Below are 17,678 nucleotides of genomic sequence, written 5' to 3'. Positions count from 1 at the left end.
TGCTGAAGCACCAGGAAGTGCTTCATATCCAAGGGAAGGAATCCATACGGGAAGATGTGGGGTTACAGTGTGAGTTATGCAGCATTTCCCTCAGCACAAGGCTGGATGGTGTTGAATTCCAATGTAGAAACATTCCTTCAAGCAAGAGTGGGTTTAGGGAGAAGCCTCTGTGTGCAGGAATATCCAATGAGGTACAACGGGCTGAACGTGTGTTGTCCCAGTTTTCTGCTGGTGGTTTTTGTGGTGGCTGAGCTGTCCTAGAATTAATCACCTCCTCTGCTATAGAGGCATTGGGATCTCAGGGATCCCAGAGAGAATGAGGATATTGCTCTGAGGAGACGCAGTAGTTTGAGGGCAGTGCTGAGATATGAGGAGTAATGAGATGTTTCTGACAGAAGGCCAGGAGGGAACTCGGTTTCTCTCACATGCACACACACATACAGAGGCTCCAAGGTATCTTTTTGTCTTATATCCATATAGATAAATGCAGTTGTTCCCTCTGAACCTTTAGCAGGTATCACATTTGTTGGAAACATGCCCTCTCCTTCCATCTTGCTGGTAGGATTTGATGGAGAGCTGACAGTAGTTCCCTGCAAATAAGAGGAGTAAGAGAGATTGTTTGTTCTCTGGAGTTTTCTCTCTGATTACCAATGCCAGGAGACAGCAAGTAAATAAAATCCATTGGCTTGAAACCTCAGGGTTAATTTATTTGTGTATCAGTGGCTCCTTGCTTCAAGCTCAGTTCATTCCTGGACACCTGAACGTTGCTGTCCTGATGCTTACCCCACAGAAAGCAGCTGTATCATCTCAGCCTTCAGCTGCTGCACCAGCATCCCCAGGTGTGCAGGGGAAGGTGTGAGCAGCAAACACCAGCAGGAGCGACCCTCTTGGCTGTGCAAAAAGCATGCCCAAGGTTTGGAGTTCCACACCCCGCGTGATGGCTCAGAATCAGAGCTGTCATTTGTTTCAGCTTATGGGTCGACTTGGGGAGCTGCAGCGAAGCCTGCTGCGGTGTTACAGAACCCCATCAAGCAGTATATTTTCCACTGTGTGAAATAATTTGGCGAAATCCTAATTACACAAATCTAATTAAAGGCTGCATGTAACGGCTATGCCTAATCATAATGATACACCCATTTCATTAAGGGGAAAAAAATAAAAGAAGACGAAAGAAATTGCTTGTGTACAACAAACCATCCAATTTAGCCTGGAATTAATGCACACCTGCCTGGCACCAAGAGGTCAGTGCTGGGTGTTGGAGATGCCTGTACCACAGGTGGGGGCTGGGAGAGGCTGTAGGGTGGGGGTGAGAAGAGACCCCCCCCCCCCCCTTCCCAGGGCCACCAGCTCCATTGCAATACTCACAGGAGCCCCAGCAGCATTCCTGTATGAGGTTACAGGGAACAAATGTGCTTGTAGACCCAACTGGAGTTTTCTATTAATGTTTCTGCAGCAGCTTATGGCAGGAATTGCTCTTGCAGAAGCAATGTGGACTCTGTGCCTTGCTTTGCTGTAGTGCAGAGTGAAGTTGGTCCGTCAGCAGCACCCTTGTTTCTGGTAGGTCTGTGGGAGCTCAGCTATTGGAGGGGAGAGCCAGATATATGGGACAAAAGGAATAATATCAGGGCAATGAGGTTAAATAGACAGATAATTGATTTTTTTTCAGCGCTGGTCTCGGGTGTAAATCCATTGAGGTTAATGAAGTAACACAAATTAAATTGAGCAGTGCAGTATGAAGGCTCAGGCTGGCATAGAGCCTGCTCCAGAGCTGTCTTGCAATGCTTGATGGCTATGTCTTGGTGGCAGCTTTTCCCTCATTTGTGATGGCTGGAAGGAGCCAAATGCACACAACCATTTTAACTTCCAACCAGGATAACAGCAAGTTGTAAGCACACCTCCCATCTCTTTGCTTTGGGTCTCTGTACTCATTGAGCTCACTTTGGGAAGTGTGTGATTCTTGCCTCTTCCAGCCCCGCATTGCTGTGGTGCCACAAGAAGCCTTATGAGGCACCATTAGTGGGGTCTTCTGGATGAGGTGTCACATAGTTGTTGCAGAGCTACTCGTGGCAACTTGGCAAGTCTGAGCTTTGGAGCCCAGATAAAACCCTGCCCTGCATCATGATACCCAGCCCTGCCCTGGGGGAAGCTGGCCGTGTTTGCCTGGCTTCCTGCTTACAGCAGATAGATGGTTGCTGGTGGCGGCTGTGTCTCAGGTGGCACAGTTGGTTGTTCCATCCACTGTGTTAAAGTGGTTTGGCAATAAATTGGTTGGGATGGGTATGTGCGTGCGAGTGCCTGTGCAGTCCTCTCTGTATCCCATGTGCCACAGTACCCACAGCATCCTGCAGAGCACAGGGATGTAGCGTCCTGCTGGGAGGAACAGGACAGTGGCTGGCTGTGCAATGAAGGTGCCCTGATGTCTTCTCAGGCTGCAGAGGGGCTTCACTGGTTTCTTTCCTGCTGGCCTCAATGCCTGGGGAAAGGACACGTCTCATTGCACAGATTAGGGTTCAGTCACCAGTAGGGGATGGCACATCCTTTGCATCAGTTGTCTGACGTTGTTAAATTGCCATGGAGAATAAATCTCATCTTCTCCATCCCAGTTCCGATGTATTGCTCTGTACAATTAACTCAGCAGCACTTACAGCTGCGCATACCCAGACTGCAAGAGCTTCAAATTCACTTCCAGTTCACTTTTCTCAGTGCTTGCATGGGATGCCTCGTGTCCCCTGCATCCTGTGGCCACCACCTCCTGACACTGCTGCCATCCAGACTGCCACAGTGCTCTGTAACGTAAGTGTGGCTTTGCAGGTGTTGCTGTGGTAAAGGAGTCAGTCAGATCCTGTGGGTCTCATCTGTCCTTCTGCTCTTGAGCATTCCTTGCGATTGTCCTGTCTCAACAAAGAGCTAAACAGGAGCACAGTCAGGCTGAGAATGTCATAAGGTGGTGCTGCCTCTTGCAACACCTTTTCTCAGGCTGTTTGGGAAGAACAGAAAAACAGATTTATGGACTGCAGCTTCCAACCCAGTGTGCTTGGCCATGCTGGATCTAATGTGCGCTGGGATGCACTTGGTGTACTAGTATGTGCAGTTCTGGTGCTGCAGGTGGGTAAAGAGGTAAAGTCATAAATGTGTTTGAGGTGGGCACAGCGTATGCTGCCTGTCCTCGTGGGGAGCAGCATCCGAGTAAGCAGCAGAGCCTCAGAGGAGCAGGAGCTTCTGCTCAGCGCTGTGAACAGGGGCATGAGCATCAGTGGGAAATCAGCTGAGGAGAGATGTTGTCCCAAATGCAGCAACAAATACTTGGGCATCTTTGCATCCTTCTGTTTTTTGGGGTTAAAAGGAGAACTTGGTGAAGGCAACATCCTGGTGGGAGGGATATGGAAGGCACCTGCATATGGTGTGAGGCAGACATCTGTGTGCCTGGCTGTTCCCCAGGCCCAGCTCTAAGAGACATCCCAACACCCTGGGACTGATGCTGGTGTTGTACAGCTGTGCCCAGCAGTGTGGCTGCCTCAGCTGTGGCTCAAACACCATCCCCATCCCATAGGGCTGCTCCAGCATCGTGTCAGCACAACCCTGTTTCTATCCCATTCCATTTCATTGAGTTCCTGCCTGGTGTCCTGCTTGGTGCCACAGCTTGAAATAACCTGAGGAAAGGCTGTGAGCCTGCAGAGAGGGATGGGGAGAGGGAACCCCTGGGTCTGCCTGAGAAATTGGACTCCTCCAGCTGGCAGGAGCCTGTCAGTCATGCAAGCAGCATGTGTGAGGGTGTTTCAGTCTCTCTTGCTAGCTGGTCACTGGCTAAATAAATAAACAGGCTCTGTTTTTGTCTTCAGCCACCCTACCACCACCTCTTGCTAGCCTTGACTTTTGACTTGTCTCTGTATTTTTAGCTGCAGGACACCCTGTCCCCAAAGCTGGCGAGGACCTGAGGTTGCTCATACCTTTCTGAACGCATGAAGCCAGCCCTCAGCCTTCATCACGTCCTATCTGGGAGAAGGGGAGGTGTTGGTCAGCACACTGCTTCCTCCCCCTCACCAGTGTAACTAAACTGTGGGGACTCAGGCTGTGAATGTGGCTTTGGAGTTGATCTTGTTGGTGGCTGTGCTGAATAACGTCCCCCTGGGCTGTGACAGAACCCATGAGATTTGTGGTGCTGTGAGCTTTCGTCCCTTGAATCTAGAACTGAAGGGCCCCAAACAGTTTACCTTTCTGTCTTTTATCTTGCTCATATACAAAGGAATAGAGAGGAAGAGCTGCTTGCTTGCGTTCAGCAAAACGTGATGTTTCTTTGTATTTTACACAGAGAAGATGGGAGCTGGGGGAGGGAGTTTATTCCCTTCTAAATAAAAGCAGAAGACGATTTAGCACAATGTAAAATTAACTGTCACTTTGAATAACTGATCGAATGTTTTCCATTTTGGAAAGTGCTGAAGCGAGCGCCGTGCATTTGGTCACGATGCTCCTCTGCCATGGGTGGGCAGGAGCAGCCCTGCCTGGGCCAGGCTCACCTTTGCATGTACCCACTCCTCCTCCTGCATCCCCTTGCTCCCTATCTTCATTGGGCTGAAGGCTCAGCTCACTGCCCTCTTTACCCCTCCCTTTTTCTCTACCACAGGCTTCATTCCGACGCTCGCTTCAGCACGGATTTCAATTTAAGCATCTGAGCAGTTCCCTTGATGTAATTAGGGCTATTTGTGTGCTTGGAGGGAAGCTGCGCGCCGAAGCACTTTGGATGGAGACGTAAAAGCTCATGCATTTCAACTGAACAGTAAAATAGGTTTTATGGGGGCACCCGGGGCTGCCAGCCCTGCCACTTATCCCAGGAGCTGTGTAAGATGAGCCTGGAATTGTGACTCTCCCCACTGCTGTGGGCTCAGTGTCCTGCAGGCTGTTGTTTGTGCCTTGCTGACGTGGGTCTGTGTGAGATTGGATGACCACCTTATCTCCTGGGGGAGCCACTCAAGGTCACAGCTCGTTCTGGCTGTTCTGGGACCCACAGCACTGCTGCTCCAAGTGGAATGAATGTCTGCAGCGCTGCTCCAGCTGGGCAGGTGTCCTACAGCTGGTGTGTGTCTCCTGCCTGGGGGTTGGCTCTCCATCCCTATCCAAAACCCATGGGTGCCCTCACAAGGAGCAGGCTGGGATGGAACAGATGCAGGTGTAGGTTTTACTGGGCAGGAAGCTTTGTGAGGGTCCAGGGGAAGGTGAATGGGTTCTGCTGTAGGCTGCCGAGTTAGTGGCAGTCATAGAATCACAGAATCACCAAGGTTAGAAAAGACCTCTAAGATCTTCCAGTCCAACCATCCCATTCCCTCAGCCATTCCCCATAACACTTGTACTCCAGACCCCTTTGCTGCCAGCCTCTGGATACACTCCATGGCCTCAATGTCCTTCCTGTAGTGAGGGACCCAAAGCTGAACACAGCACTCGGGGTGCAGCCTCACCAGGGCTGAGTACAGAGGGACTATGGCTTCTCTGCTCCTGCTGACAACACTGGCTTGAGCTTGTCCTCTGCTGAGTGAAGGTAGCGTGTTCTTGGCACTGATGTGGTCACACCTGGAGTGCTGGGTCCAGTGCTTGTCTGCCCAGTACAAGAGATGTGGAGCTAATGGAGGGAGCCCAGCAAAGGACCATTGAGATGGTAAAGGGATTGGAGGAGAAACTGAGAGCTGCTCAGCCCAGAGCAGAGGAGGCTCAGGGGATCCATCCTGTTCATGGTCATCGTACCTGCAGGGAGGTGCAGAGCTCCATCAGGAAACACTCCTGTGCTGTGCAGGGGATGGAGCACTGGCACAGGGACTGGAAGTGTTTGGTTGTCCCCTCCAAAAGCTTTTGGACGTGGTCCTGTGTGCGCTGCAGGGGTTGGACCAGGTGGGCCCAGAGGTTCCTTCCAACCTCAGCCATGCTCCGTCTCTGTGCTGATGCAGTTATCCCACTGCAGACTGACCTGGGAGAAGGCACTGTGTGCCATCCCAAGGACTGACCCTGCTGTTGGGCTCAGCTGGCTCTCATTTGCAGAAGTACATGTGAGTTCTGGGGGCAGCAGTAAGGTTCCTTCATAAGAGACTGCTGCTGGATTTGCATGGGCACTCTTACCTGACCTGGTACTGCTCAAGGTAGTAATTTCCTACCCAAGTGCCAATCTGAGCAGTGGAGATATTTCCCATTTTTTATTGGCTCTCCACTGTGCCTGAATTAACGGGAAAATGGACTGCAACTAAGGTGAGGCTATTGAAGGCAGAGAATGACAAATTGGCTGTAGAGCATGGCAGCGACGAGTGCTGTCAGGGGGTTCACACACTGACCTTTATCTAAACAGAGCTGTGTGTAACAGATAAGAATATTTAAAAGTAATTAATGTCACATCAGTGCGGAGAACAAAACGACTACATCAAACGGGCAAGAAATCCGCTGCAAATTACTCAAAAGGGAAATGTCAGGCTCTTCATATCTGCAGCCTGCCTTGTGCCGATGGTGCTGGAATGAGATGGGAGGGCATGTGAGTAAAGAAGCTATTACAAATGATTTAGAGAGTGGATAATATACGTATAAATGAGTGAGAGAATGGAGCAGAACAATGGCCGGCCTGCCGGACTGGACCTGTAGAAAATCAAACACTAAACTGAGCTGATCACTGGGTGCAGGGATAAATGTGTGTAAGCCAATTATCCCCATGGCTGGGGTTTCCTTTTCCTGTCCCCGCTGTCTCCATGGGCTGCACTGTGATTCAGCAGCACCTCTTGCTCTGGTGGGTTTTGTCTGCTGGGGCTTTAGAGATGGGGGATCCACTGCTGGGAGAGGGATAGGAGATGGTTTGGATGCTGCTTCCAGGCCAGGGCTGTGCCTGGAGGAGTGGGAAGGGCTGAGCTCCATGTTGCTGCCTGCAAAGAGAGGGTTGGTCCCAAGCTCTTATCCCCATGGCTGAGCCCTGCAGCCCATCTGATGACTCCTTGGGGTGGGGGCTGCTTTCCTGAGGGTCCCACCTCACTCTGCTCCCTGCAGCTGCTCCTCCTTAGAGCTGTTTATCACCACGAAATGACAGCAGGTGATGGGAGAAGATCCTGGAGCTGAGCATGCACAAATCTTGTAAAAAGCTCAGCCCTAACCCTTGACATAACGGATTACAGTCATCCCCGGCTTCATTCCTAAAGCCAGTGGTGAAGCAAGGGGAAAAATACCCAGTTTTATTCTAACAGGGCTGTCGTGCCCATTCTAACAGATTACTTGTAAGACAAGCATTAATTCATCTGCAAGACCACCTGTGGGAGGTGCCTTTAAGCCACAGATAGCAGGGGTGGGGCTGAGAAGGCCAAGGTTGAGCAGAGGGCTTTGAGGAGGGGCTGGATGATCCTGGGCTCCTGCATTCCTGCTGCCCCATGGAGGGCAGTGCTCCCCATGCCCAGCCTGTGCTCCTGCAGCCACCCCTAGTTCTGTTGTCAGCGTTTTCATGCTGGGAGGAGGCAGAAAGGTGCTCCTGGATTAACAAAGTTGTGAAAAATAGCCTTCTGGATGGCCTGCTCACCCTTTGACAGCAGGAGAGAATTTATAGGCAGAAGATGGAGACGTGATTTAAAATTAGCAGCAGCAAAGAGCTGTGTCTGTGTCCCTTGAAGTGGAGCAGGAAAACTGACCTGTCCCTGAGCCCGGCCGTGGCTGGGAGGTGGTTTAGAGTTTCATGTCTCAATTACAGAAAGAGCTCAGCTTCTTGCTCTGCTTTCCTGCAGGGAAGGCACGGTGCAAAGCTGGGCTCTGCTAATGCAGTCAGTGAGAGCGTCTGATCCGCTCAGCTGCTGTGCAGCCCTGGCCCAGGGCTGGGTGAGCAGGTGAGCTCCAGTGAGGGGATGTGAATATTGATCCACCGCAGGGAAAATGTGACATTAAAGGATGACTGGAAGAACAAAACTGCACTGGTGTGTTGCTTAAAATGAAAACGATGGGCAGCTGCTAATTAGAGTGCAGTAGTTAACACTGTTCATCCCCATCTCCCATAGGCGGAGATACAGAAATGGCATTTGTTAGGAGGAAAATTGACTATTTATATCCAGTACCATCCAGAAAGGCACAAAGGCTGGAGATCTCGCATTGCACTCATTGCCTTTTCAGGAGATACGTGCAGTCACATGAAACCAAGCCAGCAAACAACCCAGTAACCTGGAAACACAGAGTTCTTCTTGGTCCTCCTTGGTTCTGCTCTCTGCTGGAGGCCCGCCTGAATCCCCATTAGTGCCTTGGCAAGAGTTTCATCACTTTGGTCCTTAGTCCTGTGGCATGGAGAAAGGGCTTGGACAACCAGAGGGAGAGCAGAGCCCTCTCCCATCCGCCTCGACTCCTTCAGTGCCTTCATGTCACGTTCTGGAGTTGTGAGCTGCACTATCACCTGCAAGCAGAAGGGGATGCATCAAGCTGAGCCTGATGCTTCATCCAGCAGGGAACGGGCAGGCAAAGTCATTACTGCAGAGGAAGAAGCAGGAGCAGCAGTTTTGCTGTTGGCACCTCTGTGTCACATGAAGGCAAGTGCCAAGTCATCATTGCAGTTCACCATCGTTAGCCCTGCACCAGGAAGGTTTTACAAGGTGCTGGAATTGGCTCCTTTTCACACCACTGGGCTTTGTAAGGCTGCCATTTCTTCTATCCTGTATCTTTTGAAGGGAAAACGAGTTTTCAAGCTGCACCATCTGAATCTTGCTGTGACATACTGGTGGTGTCAACCTTGTTTATGTGCATCCGGAGCTGGTGCCATTTCACACCTGCTCCATTGCTTGTTTTTAAATGACACGTAATGATGATAGGCGGCGTAAAGATGAAGCTTCATCCCCAATTAAATTGCATTTCTGTCTTTTCATTTCCTGCCCCAGTTGAGGAGGAAACCCCCGGGGAGCAAGATCTTTAAGTTTAATGAAGTAGGAGGTGCCTGCAGAACTAAAGGTGATCTTGTTTATAAGAAGAAAACGAGTGCTGATCTATAGTGTTTCCAGAATATTGTGCTTCTGTATGATGCCCCAGGGAGCATTTCAGGTTATTGGAAATGCAGATGTAGGAATCTCGGGTCATCAGGTGAGAAAGCATTCAGCCCATGACAGCTGCTGTTCAGAAATGGCCGTGTCCCATGTCCCCAGTGCAGCACGGGGCCAGTCCCACTTTGTCTTCTGTGGAGTCCCCAGCTGACCCCGCTCTCAGTGCCAGCACACTGGGCCATGGTTGGCACACGATCTCGGCCTTTCTATGGACTTCATTGCCACATAAAGTAGGGATGTGATCCAGCTGAGTCTCTCCGTGCTGCTTGGGACTGCTCTGTGTACCACCTCTGCTGCTTCGCTCTGCAAGTTCCCTTTGCTGCTTTATCAAAATTCAGCCTGCTCCAGTGAACCCTCAGCCCTGGAGATGAGTTCTTGTGGGTTTTCTTAAGGGTCTGTGATACATCTTAGTCAGTATCTATGCGATTTCATCCTTTATTCCTTCCCCCAGCTTCCTCCGAATGCCATCCAGTCCCGGTGATTTATTACTCTTCAGTGCATTTTGCTTTTTGTTGGAGAATTTATATTTAATTTTTATGCCCGTTATCATTCAGGGAGAGAAGGGAAATGCATTGGAAGCACAGAGTGAAAATAAAACAGCACATTTCAGTGCAGTTACTTTGTTTGAAAGATGTTTTGGTGTTTTGGCAGGATATTTACTTCCTTCCTCCTTAACTTTTCTGTCATTGCTTGCAATGATTCTAGAAAAATCAGAAGGGCCGAAGCCTGCTGCTCCTCCTGCCTGAGTTCATGAGTGTTCACGTAGCAATGAACTTGGTGTAAGAGCAGAGCTGAGGAGTAATGAGCTCAATTGAGGGTCCTGGGTGAGTTTGGGAGAAGAATGGGTTAAAGCATTGAGAACTTCATCCAGATCTCCAGTAAAAGCTCTGCTCCTCATGCCTGGTTGGGATTTGCTTCTATAGCAAATAGCTTCTATTCTTCTCTTCAATTGCCATGTCCCCAGCATCACTGGGAGATCTTGTGTTCAGGGCTTTGCTCACCCCAAATATCTCTTGTTTACTCCCCTTTTCTACATCTGACTATGAACCCTATTCTCCTGGCATCTGTGAACTCAGTGATTACCATGAGATTGCATCTCTGGAGAGGTCCAATAAACCCAAATGGTGGGTCCACTGAAACAGAGGGGAACGGAGGAAACACCATTTGCAAGTTCACTGCCATTGGGTTCTTGGGTGACAGCAACTGTGGCTACACAGCCAGCTGGCTTTAGTCTCTATCTCTTTAGTACGGAAATGGGAGGATGGTTGAACTAGGTGATCTTATCAGTCCTTTCCAACCTTGTGATTCTATGATCCTGTGATACTTTTTCCATTTTAATTAAAAGCTCCATTCCAGTTTGACCTTCTGCAGTGTCTCCTGGGTGCATCAGGCCCAGCACTGCTGGCCGGGCAAGGGAAGGGGCTGTCCTGCTGTGCACTGCTACTGTATGGCCCCAGGCTGCTGGGACACCACTGTGAGCCATAGGGTTTGGGTCTGGGTGGTGCTGTATGGAGATGGGGGTTGGGCTCAATGATCCCTGTGGGTCCTTTCCAACTTGGGATTCTGTGAATGGGTTTAAATGGCTCCATTTGTTAATGGCTTAGGGTTGGGTGAATGGACACTAGATTTGGTTCCTGAAGCTCGGGACTGTTTCGTTGCTGCCTCATGAACTTCTCAAGGCAACACATCTGTTCACTGCATAGTTCAGCCAGGCATCCCAGCCCCTGGGAGGGAACAGAGAGCACCTGAATTGAAGTCCTCACAGTTCAGAGGGGGCCCAGAGGAACTGGGGTAAAGCAGAACACTTGGGTTCAATCACCAAAACCCTTCTGTTTACTGTGAAATACCTCATTCTGAAGAAACCCTCTTGTCCCTTAGAAGTCCCAGACCAAAAATCCCTGTCTGCTTCTATCCATCAGTTACCGTTCTGCAAGCACAGCATTAGCACAGTGGGGCAGGCACTGTGGGATTGCCTGAGCCAGTCTGAAGTAAGCTGTCCCTGGTGCACAGCCCTATGAACACAACTGCCTCTGTCTCCTCAGCTTTCAGCTCCTGGCTAAGCAGCTCAGAGCCTTAGGTCGGAAGGGCTTGGGTCTGATCTGTGCAGACATACAGGCAGGGGCTTTTCTTTCCAGCGCGGCATACCCTCCTCTGCTAGGGATTAGAAAGTACTGGATTATCTGATTACCACAGCTGGTAGAAATCTCTGTGTCCTGATTCTTGTAGGACGAAGGTGAGACGATTGAGGGGTGCTGCAGCTGCTTCCAGACCAGAGACGGGAAGGACTAACAAACCCAAGTGCCCACACCATTCCCGGTGAGTAGCACATCCTTTGCATGTGGTGAGTGGTGTGAGAGAGCCCTGAGGTGCATCCTGGCTGTTGCTGTGTGAGGCTCCGTGCTGTGGGCAGTGAGGACACCTGGCATCAGGTGCTGCTTTTTTTCTACTTGATTTGGGCTGATGGTTCTCCCTTTGTGACTGCTGTGTGTGTTCTCATCCTGGCGTTCAGGGAGGCAGATTGGGAAGGCAGTGCTGAGAGCCTGCTGTTCCCTGCCATGCTGTTGGCAGCAGGGACTGGAGTACCTTAATCACCCCTACATGAGCAGATGGCTGTCTGTTTGGATGTGGTGGGTTCAGCGTCTTTTGATTTCTGATGCCTTGCTTATGTTTATGCTAAAAGTCGTGCTTGCAGTTTGTTGTAGTGGAAGAGTCTTGAGCGTGGTGGGCACAGGGGAGGGCTGGGGGAGAGCCCTGGAGATGGAACATGGACAGTAGAGCTCCTATTCCCCTACAGACTGGGGAGGTCTGGTCCAAGGGCAGCCCCAACACAGTGCCCTTGCAAGCAGGCTGAGCTGGAAGCAGCTTGTTTGTAGAGGGCTGGAAGAGGGTTTGGGGCTCAGTGACAGTGTGGCCTACATCATACTGAGAAATGCTGGTCCAGGAATGGTGCATTATAAGCTTGGTGTGTCCTCTGAGTGATGAAGTTGGGAAAGTCCTGAGCTGGGAGATATCCTGCTGGTTTTGTGGGAGTTTTGTTTCGGTGAGCACACAGGAAAAGGACTCCAGCTGAACTAAAGCTGCAGTGTGTTTCAGCAGAGAATACATGAGGATGTCAGGACTTAGTGGGTGCACAATGCATGATAGGAGCATGGCACAGTAACCTGAATTCAGCAGTGGAATTTCCCCTCCAGTTCCCATACAGATGAATAAAAGCAACTCCTCACTTTCCACTTCTGCTGGGCTCACAGCTGTGATGTAACACATTTGAAACAGGATTTGGGCTTGTTTATGATTCGTCTCCAGCCATTTCCTTGCTTTGTATACCTCAGTTTAGTAGCAGTGAAAGTATTCCAGAGACCAGGATTGAACTCAGCAAATGAAACAGTGAGATGGAAGTAACACCTCTGTTTTTGAACATGCTGCTTTGGGCTGCAGCGTCTCCTTCAGCTGGCGAGCTCATAACCCTGCAACCCTGAACCCTGCTACCCTGCTGGATGATTATTTGCTTTTCCATTTCTCACTTCTCCCTCCGGTTTGTGGGGAGCTCATGGAGTAAAGGTTGATTCTGCAAAGAGGTGTGAACCACCTATTTCTTGGGGGGGGGGGGGTAGGAAAAGCTGTGAGAATGTCTGTTATTCACCCGATTCGAGATCACTGAGAGCAACCGGAGAATGGGGAAGGCTGATGGAAATGTCTGTTATTTCAGCAGTGCTGAGGAGGTGACAGAAATAACCTGTTATTGAGCTGATCCTTAAGAGGGTTGGAAGTGTCCCATCATGGGAGGACGGGGAGCATCCTGAAGGGGCTTGGGGATGGTTGAAGTTTTCTGCTGCTTTAGAAGCAGCTTGCATTGGAGAGGGCCATCACTGCATCTAATGGCAAATAAATCCAGACTGTAATCACTCATTCAGGTTGTTTATCAGCCCTGGCAGTTCCTGTCCTCTCAGGATTAGGATGGTGCTCGCTCACCCTTTAAGCTACGATCTGACAGTGACCTTCTTAGCACCCTGTGGGCTGTGGAAGGAAGCGATGTAACAGGTTGCTTAATTTAGCAGAGGTGCTGTGGGTCAAGAGGGATGCATGGATGAGGAGCAGGTGTTGGTGGGGCACTGAGGTGAACGAGTCCAAAACATCCTACTTGTAGGACCAGCTTACCCTCCATGCCTAAGATATTTTTGCCAAAGACAAGTATGGACTTTGGAACAACTGATGTACCTCGAGAGGCTCTAAAGCTGTAATTCTTTCCAGAGCCTCTACAGGTGTTGTGAACCATAAGAAGACAACATCAGCACTTCAGGAGCTGCAGCAATATGCAAAGCATAAAGAGCTTCACATGTCAGCTGCTGGGCATAACTGCAGCTGGATGTTATTTGCAGCACAGACTTTGCCCCGCTAACATCTCACAGCAAGCACTGGTAAACGCTTTGTACCAGCACAGACAGCTTTACCACTCATGGGTTGTTTCCTTTCTTTCTAAACACTTCCTAAGTAAGCGATGAGATTGTGTGATTTCTGCAGTGTGGGTTCTGAGGTGTGCATGCACGTGTTCTTTTTTGTCTTTATTTTGCAAGCAGTTGTTTGAGCAGCAGGATTCCTTTGCAGCACAGGGATTGCTCCGGTGGAGCTGTGCAAGTGGAGGTGCAGCACTGAGCTGTTCAGAGCAGGGAGCGTGCTTGGCTGCTCAAGCCCTCTTAGCAGCATTGTGTGTTTGTGACCATGTGACCATGATCTGCTCTCTGAAGCCCAAGTGTCTGCAGGAGCACAGGAACTTCTTGTTGTCTGCAGTGGTCTTAGTGTGCTTGAAAACGAAACCCAAGTGATAGGAAGCACTCTCAAACCATTTCCAGGAGATAAGACAAAGTGTGTGGCTTTATTTGTAAGGGAGAAAGGGCCTCAGACCTGTCCCCACTGCCTCCTGCAGTGCCCAGAGCTTGGTCTTAGCAGTGAGTGGTGTCTGGGTGCTGAGCCGTGGTGCATGGTGTGCATTTGTTCCATCCTCTCAGCAAGCGGAGCAGTGGGATGTGCATGCTGCCCTCTGCAGCCATGTGGTGGCCAACGAGTAATAAGCAAACTGAGCTGTGTGAAGTATGGAAATAAAAGAGACCCCCGCCGTTCTGGACCAACTGAAAAATAGAAGGAGAAGCAGATAAAAAGCTGCCTGGAAGCTGGATGTGGGTCTGTCACACCTGTGCTGAGTTTTTGTAGACGCAATGAGCTCAGGCTGCCCCCAGAAACCAAAGGGGGCTCATGAGGATAAGCAGATTTAATTGTGCATGCTCCCAGCATGTGACAGTGGAGATAGTGTTGAGATCAGTCGAAGACTGCAAATCTTTCTTTGGCCTTTTGAGATAAGCTTGTGATTGCTGTCTGGTGAGGTGGGGCTGTGAGCCATGGGTGGGAACCTGGGTTGAGGAGGGATGCAAATCCCCTCAAGGGCCAACATTTTCACATCTTCATCTGCAACAGGAGAATGTGAAGATCCAATTAGGAACGATTGCCCTCTTATCTGTGCTGTGTTGTTTGGAAGATGTTCTTAGGCAACAGCTGAGCCCATCCTCTGTGAGAGGAGCTCAGGGCCCTTTCACATGAGGAACAGGACAAGTTTTGAGCTAGAAAAGCCACGTTCTTGTGGAAGGAGAGCTCCTTGGGATGGTTTTGGTTGATGATAAGGAGTTATTTAGTGGCTGTGAGCACCAGGGGTGCTCTCTGCAAAGCTCCTGATCAGCCCTGCTCACAGCCAGCTCTGAAGCTGTACAGGACAGAGACAGTCTCTCCTTGTGCTCACACATTTATCCTACCTATGCAGACCTGTATCCTTTTTTCCCCTCTACTGCTGTTCTCTCTTTAACCTCTGTCATTACTCCTCAGCATCCCTACTCCTCTTCTGCTCTTCTGTCATATCCTCTCTTCTCCACTTGTGCTCTTTTCTCCACTTCTGTCTTGAATGTACCCTCTCATTTCCTCCTGCACTTTCTCTTCTCCTGCAATGCTGTCTTAATGGTATCCTCTCATTTCCTTTCCTGCTCCTTTTTCTTCCATCCACCTCCCCTTCCCTTCTTTCTTACCTGTACCCTCTCAGTTCCTCCTCTTCTGTTCTTCTCTTCTGATCCTGTCTCTTGCCTGTATCTGCTCTTTTCTGCTCTTGTCCTCTTCTGAGCAGGAACCCAGGCAGTTCTGTTCACAGATCAGGTTTTCCTGCAGGAGCCCAGCCCTGACACATTGCATTCAACACAGGCCATGAGCACAGCCCAGAAGCTCTGTCCTCGTTCCTGCTCATGCCAGGCTTCCTTGCTCTGTAGTAGTGGGAGGTGAGCAGCAAATGGAACACATCTTCACGTAGCTGACATCATCCTATGCCCTGTACCTGCAACCTTGATGAACCAAAGAAAGTCAAGCATATGCCTGATTTTAAACCTGTTAATTCAGTCACAGCATACTCAAATCCATGGGTTAGAACACCTTCCTGAGTCAGTGATTACATTCTGGCGCTGAGGTGGTTGTCTGTGATCAACCCAAATGAGCAAGTAATTCATAATGAGTGCTGTGCCTGAGAGTTACGTTCTCTGCAAATCTCGAGCTTATCAAAATAGCATGTCAGTTTAAATTATCTCATTTGGGGGGTTGTTCTTTTAATTCCTGGATTTGCTGTTTGAAATCATCTGTTTCTCAGAGCATCTCAACTCTTGAAGGTTAATTCTGCTTAAAGTTCAGGTGCAAATGCTTGCAGAATGGAAGAGAAGTGTCTGACCTTTAAGTGGTCTGTCCAAGGTGCATCCCCCAGCTGGGGGTATGCATTCATCTCATGAGTTGGTGAGGAAGCCCATGTGCTTGGTATGGGTTATATTCAGACATCCTAAATCCTCGTAGAGAAACAAACCTATGGCCAGAAGGTCTGGGGATGGGTTCTTTTCCTCCGTGTTCAAACTACCAGATAGATCCTCACCATCTCAGTTTGTTTCTCCACCTACAAGGCTTTTTGTGCATCTCCTGTCCAGCTGCTACTCGCTCAAGGATTATTGCATCTTGTGGAGGCATAGGCCAGGGGACAGGACTGAATGCTAGGTGAGGGCAAGTCAAAGTCCGTACCCCAAGGTTCAAGTTCTCCAGCATAATTTTCCCAGGTTCCCTGTCCAGTTGGCTGAGCTTCATCCATCAGTGGCTTCCAATCACTGTTAGAGATCTGGGCCTCAGTTTCTCAATGTTGAGACATTGAAAGGGAATAGTCATTGCCCCATGCACTGCTCAGGCAGGGGACAGGAGACAAGTGAGCATCTCATGCTGCTCCCTCTGCCCTCTGCTTTCTGGCTGTCCCAATATGCTCCAGAGCTGGAAGTTGAGTCAGCAAGCAGAAGGCAAGGAGATGCCTTAAAATGAAAACCTGGAAGTAAATCTCTTTTTGCACATCTTTTCTCAGCTTCCCCTCACAAGGCTGTACGGGGGTGTGCGTGATGGCAGGATGTGATGGCTCTGCCCTTTACAGCTGCATCAAACGTGGCTTGTGAGAGTGGACTTTTTGTAAGGAGAGAGATGGGAGTTAGACAAACAGACAGACAGGGCTGCATCCTTCATCAACAGAAATCCAGGTCTGAGATTGGTTTCAAGCTAGATTTGATTTGGGAACTTAAGGGAATTAGCCCCAGAGTTGCTTATCTTACCATCCCCCTTCTGTAGCATTCCATCTTGGCACACATTTCCCCTGCGAGGCAGTGACCTTTCATGGGCTGTGGTGTGACATGGGGAAGCGGCACTGATGGGAGGGACCTGATGCTGCCTGGAGCTGAGGCTGGACTGCTTTCCTCTGCATGCTGTGACATCCAGGCGATGCTGCCTGCCACACATCTCCATGTTTATGCTGAATGTGTGGGGCAGGGTGTTTCTCTTGTCTGAATTGTTTGGGGGTTTTTGTTATTATTGGGGATGGAAGTGGCACTGCAAAACACAGGGGCAATAAAGGTGACTTCAGGACAGCATGTCTAACCTTGGAGGACCAGCATTGTCCTGACCTTTGGTGGGCAAGCTGTGCAGGGATAAGTCTTCCTACTCCTTTCAAAGCAGCCGGACAAACAGGGATTGCAGCAGTCCATGATTTCAATGATTCAATGGCAATTAAACAGGTTATTGCTTTGGAAGAGTTAAGGGACCAAAGTTTCAAACCTGAGCATCCCACAGTGCCCGTCTCAGCCCCACACTGATATTTCCTTGTACCAGGCCTTAAAACTCCACTGTGGCTCTGCTCTGATTTGTTAGAAAGGACTGGGAATTTACCCCTTGCCTTGTCTGCCTGCATTGCAGCCTCCCCGGGACATTACCTACTATTATCTGTAGGTAAAACACACCATCACTTCGCTATTTATAATCCACTTTAAACAGAAGCCAGAGACAAGCTGGTGAGGGCAGGGAGAGGTCAGGGAGCCTACTTAGCTTTCTGCATTGTTATTAATTATCCATGGCTTTCTGTCCTACTTCCCCTCTGAGTGCTGTCTGTCTTGCTGCTGGGTGCCACTGAGGTGCGTGGCGTCCTCTGTGCTGTATGGATCCGAGCTGTGGTGCTGGGCTCAGCCTGCTCCTCATCACTGCTTTCTTATTGCATTACCCCTCCTGCTGTTGGAATGTAATAATAAGGCTTTGAGTGCCTTTATTATCTCATTTTCACTTATC

General features: G+C 49.7%; 1 protein-coding gene across 3 annotated transcripts in view; it reads left to right on the top strand.

Annotated features, from left to right (window-relative positions):
• RALY (RALY heterogeneous nuclear ribonucleoprotein) overlaps positions 1 to 17,678 on the top strand; it is a 106,850-nt gene that overhangs the window by 24,738 nt on the left and 64,434 nt on the right. For 2 of the 3 annotated variants that reach the window (XM_072350440.1, XM_072350441.1), the window contains exon 2: positions 11,247 to 11,336. The exons of the other annotated variant lie outside the window; for it this stretch is intronic. The gene's annotated coding sequence lies outside the window, so the exon portion shown is untranslated. The remainder of the gene's footprint in view (positions 1 to 11,246; positions 11,337 to 17,678) is intronic. 3 annotated transcript variants of the gene reach the window in all.

The sequence above is a fragment of the Excalfactoria chinensis genome, chromosome 15 (assembly GCF_039878825.1).
Source record: "Excalfactoria chinensis isolate bCotChi1 chromosome 15, bCotChi1.hap2, whole genome shotgun sequence".
NCBI classification, from domain to species: domain Eukaryota; kingdom Metazoa; phylum Chordata; class Aves; order Galliformes; family Phasianidae; genus Excalfactoria; species Excalfactoria chinensis.
Note: the sequence above shows the minus strand (reverse complement) of the source record. Positions and strands in the feature narration are given on the sequence as shown.